The sequence below is a fragment of the Nylanderia fulva genome, unplaced genomic scaffold (assembly GCF_048542155.1).
Source record: "Nylanderia fulva isolate GAGA-0341 unplaced genomic scaffold, ASM4854215v1 Scaffold125, whole genome shotgun sequence".
Lineage (NCBI taxonomy): Eukaryota > Metazoa > Arthropoda > Insecta > Hymenoptera > Formicidae > Nylanderia > Nylanderia fulva.
The window spans coordinates 315012-319549 of record NW_028189464.1 but is presented as its reverse complement, the minus strand read 5'-3'; the positions used below and the strand labels follow the sequence as shown (position 1 = coordinate 319549).

Sequence of the window (4538 nt, the reverse complement as noted above, 5' to 3'; positions counted from 1 at the left end):
TTGACCTATATAATTTCAAGAAATGTTATTGACAAAATTTGTATAATAATGCATTAACTTTATTTTAATTCATTTGTAAGTATGGTTTCCAGTTTTTATTGATATGTTTATTTGTGAATTTTTTATGTACGTTAATAACTATTTATGTAATAAAATATTTTAGTGTTTCACTTGATAAGGACCACAATCACATAGTCGAAACGTCGTAAAGCTGAATAAATTATTTACTCGCTAGTTTGGTCAATTAGTTTCTACAACTCCTATTTAAATACTAGTGACTGCTATTAATAATTTTAGGAATTTATATATTAGATGTGTTAAATAAAAATCTTAAATATTTTTTCTTTCGAAATTTATTGAATACATAATATGTACATTTACATTATTTTCTAATGTAGCCTCCATGGTGAGTAAAACAATTGTTTCAGTTTTTGAAATACACGGATGACTTTAGAAAAAACTCTTTTACCTGAAGGCATAGGCATTCTTGCACTGCCAGCTTCATCCCTTTGTCAGACTTTTGCCTCCCATCGTTTTTTTAAGTGTTTTTTATGTCCTTCGCATTTGGCACACCTTGCCGTATCAGTAATTTTTGTCTTTAGTCCGCTAAAATAAAAGGCAAGTTTTGGACAGTCGACTTTAAACATGTAAAAATTATAAAAATGAAGAAATTTACTATATTAGGACTAATAAAAAATAAAAAAAATTCTATTAAATTCGCTTATTTAATATCAGTTGTGTGATACATAATCGTTCCTCTAGTTCGACGAAGAGATGAAGCAGACGGTACATGTGTGAGTGCCTATAGGCTCTTAGATAAAACATTTTTTCCAGAGATATCCCTGCACTTCTTCAGAGCTAGAACACTTGTATTGCACATTATGGAAATTACGTATAAAGGTAATATAAAAGTGTGTACCTTTTGAATTCAATGAATTACAAGATAAAAAATATTTTAGGTTTTCAATTGACTCATTTAAAAATAAGATTTAGAAAGACAGGGCCAACCATAACGAGCATATTAAATTAGTTAGAGATGTAATGTCAACACATAATTACTTTATTTGTTAGTATATACAATGATATTAATAAAAAATAAACGTTTCGGCTGTTACCTCAGCTTTCTTCAGTAAATATATAAAAAATAAAATTAAGAATTATTACGCATTAGAGTCTATTTTGTAATGAACCTTTGGTTTGATGAGTCATTAAATTTATATTGGGTGACGCTTATATCATTTATTAAAATTAGATATTGTTTTTGATCGGCTAACCATTTTTTAACTGAGATGGTAACTTTGAATATGTCAAAAAACATGCAAACGAGCTCACTGTTGTTATTAGATAAAGTTGACAGTCCATTCCACGTCATCAATCCTTTTGCACATTATTAGTTGAGAATATCATCAGAACTGCTTAATATGAGAATTGAAACAATTAGATGTTATCCAGCATCAAAAAGTTAGTCCCCATCATCAAGCATATTTCCGAATAGGTTCATCATTGTAGTGTATTTCACCGTGTTTGTCTAAGTATATTTTTATTTTTTTGGTATATTAATTTATATTAATTAGTTATTTTTTATATAAAAGATCTTGATTATGATTAAAAGTGCTTACTTAAATTGATGAGTAGTCAAGATTCCGTCAAGTCAATGTGTTCATTATACAGTGTCACAATATGATATGTCCAATTCAAACCGTGACTCCTATTATTATTATTATTTATTTATACGACAATTCTTCTAGAATGTCAAAATATGACTCGTCAAGCATATCGGTATCTTTTTTTAAGTTTAGACCGTTTTTTTGTTCCTTTATATGAATTTCAGAAACATTTCTTTTCTGAAAATTAGATTCGGAATCTAAAATTTTTATGTCTTCCCAATCAAATGAGTGTTGGTAATTAAGAATATGTTCCGAGATGACCGAGTGTCTTGACGAATCTAACTTTATATTATTTACATGTTCTTTAACTCTCGTTTTAAATTGTCTTTTGGTTTGGCCAACATATGTCGCATCGCAATCGCGACATGAGATCTTATAAATAACATTGGAATTAGTTAAAAATTGATTTTTATCTTTATGAACCTTGATAAATCGATTGAGAGTTTATTAAGACAACGATAACCTATGGTCATTTCTGATTTTTTGATAGATGATGCGATTTTGTCAGAAATGTTATCCACATAAGGAATAACAAAGAATTTCTTTTTTTCATTATCTCCAACTATTTCAGGAACCTTAGTTATATTATTATCATTAGTCAAGATATTTAAATAGATGACTCATTTAATATATGCATTTAGTATATGTATGTACATATATGTATATATAGGATGGTCCACATAAAGTGTTATAAACTATATTTTCTCTAACACTGATAGAAATATTAATAGAATAAAAAATTTGTTTTTAATCGAATGGGACAAAGTTCCTGAAAATGTAATAAATATGAAAAATGTTCAGATCTTTTAAGGAATAACAGGGCAATGCCCCTCTTATTTTTCTCAAATAGAACCAGCAAAAATTTCTCATATATGTATTATATATCGATAATCGATTGCGTTTTTAGTTGCGATGAACAATAGTAAGGCAAGATAACCAAAATGTATTAATTGTTTACGAGATATTTTATAGTTTACGTAAACTTATGTCACATTAAAGTACAAAATATTTAGTGAACCATTCGCTTTTTGGTTATCTTACCATTATTTATGGTAAATATTGCAAGGAATCGATTTACATAAAAAAATGATAGTGGTACTATTAAAAAAATAAAAGACCTTAATCTTTTGTTCTTTAATGCCCTCAATAGTTTTCTTATCCATCAAATTTTTAGACACTGTGTTCCAATTGATTAAAAAATTTAAATTAATATTTCTAGCAATAGCGAAAAAACAGCTTGTAACACTTTATGTGGGTCACATATAAGAGATGTAATTAATTATATCTTTTTGTACTTAATCATGATAAGATATTTTCCGCAATACGCATGCATAACTTTAATATCGTTGTTGACACAATTTTTTCATGGTTAGGAAAGAGCAGGTTTCGATTGAGTTTCATGTTGATACTAACAATAGGTAACCATAATTTTGTTTCACTGATGGCAATTTAATATATAGTGTAAAAGTTTTAGACACATGTCCATATATATATCAATTTTCGTTGCAAAATTCTATTTGATTAATATGTAGCAAATAATCTGATTCACGCATATCACTATAGTAAATCACATAAAAAACACACGTTTCACTTGCCAATTATTTTGCAAAATCAATTAAAATCAGTCAAAGAGAATCGACACCGGAGATTCCTTCAGAATGAGATAAAAAATCACGATAATAAATCTTTCAGACTTTTATGGAGTCCTGTACGAATCTCATAGAGATTCCGCATGCACAGATTCCTTGATTTGTATGTGAAAGAGAGATGCACGTTTTCTCTCGGGAAGCTGTTTCGTATAAAAAAAAGGATTCAAACATTTATCTATGATGATACGTTTGTTAAATCCAAATTGATACTCACTTGTGATGATGTATCCGTTGACGAGTTTCAAAGAAAATGAATATGCAACACGAGCCTTGTGCATATATAACCTTCCTCGGAATTATATCACTTGACGCGTCAATCGACCGATTACTCTAATTTCCGTTACTCTAATTTCACGCACAAACAGTGTAATCACAAACTTAATATATCATTCAATGCTTCTGAAATACTCATATGTAAAAAACAAGTTGTACTCTTGTGCATAAAAATGATTGACCAACGAGGAACAAGTATATAGCCAATATATTAATATATTAACAATATATTAATATATCAAACAATATATTAATATATCAACCAGTCCACATTTGTATTTGTATTTCACATATATATATATATATATATATATATATATATCAGTTTTTTCAATATTATTATTTTAAAATAATATTCCTATTCCTATAATTACTATGTAAATATTTATGCCTAATATTTTTTCTATTACGCGCTAACAAGAATGTCACAAATCAGTTTGGTTAATATGTTTGCTTAAATATAGAGAATCACTTTATTTCATGTACGAAAAACTATAGTCAAAAATTATTTTGTTTAACGCGGGTTTCACACCTCTTTACTTTTATTACTTTATAGAAATACTCTTCAAATGCTCGAAGGGAATGTTTCTTCGTTAGTTAAACGATTTGTTTGCATTATAAATGCATAAAATGTAAATATAAGTAAATGAAATTTTGAACAATTTGTTTTTAAAATTGCTCAAAAGACTTCAAATATAACCTGACCTAACCTAACCTGATGTCTGTGTGAAGTATATACCCAGTGAGAAATGATGATTGAATCGACGTCGATTCGTTGTCGAATCGATGTCAAATTCGACCATTCTCACTGGGATATTAATCTGTATGAATGTTACATTAAGATCGTGCTTTAAATATTTCAGAGCATATTTTTATACATTTTGCATTAATGATCTTTTATTACTTTTTTTTACTATTCCGTTGCTATTTGTCGATTAAATGTTTTCTA

At 28.0% G+C, this 4538-nt stretch overlaps 1 long non-coding RNA gene across 2 annotated transcripts; it reads right to left on the bottom strand.

The window, feature by feature from the left end:
- Positions 1–335: 335 nt before the first annotated feature.
- Positions 336–3702, bottom strand: LOC114945802 (uncharacterized). 2 transcript variants are annotated; one of them, XR_014924012.1, is made up of 3 exons: positions 3531–3702; positions 1620–1844; positions 336–1528 (listed from the first exon to the last, which is right to left on the bottom strand). It is a non-coding gene; the product is annotated as an uncharacterized LOC114945802 (long non-coding RNA). The 2 variants fall into 2 exon arrangements; XR_014924013.1 differs by having other exon boundaries at positions 1620–3456; positions 3531–3552.
- Positions 3703–4538: the final 836 nt, after the last annotated feature.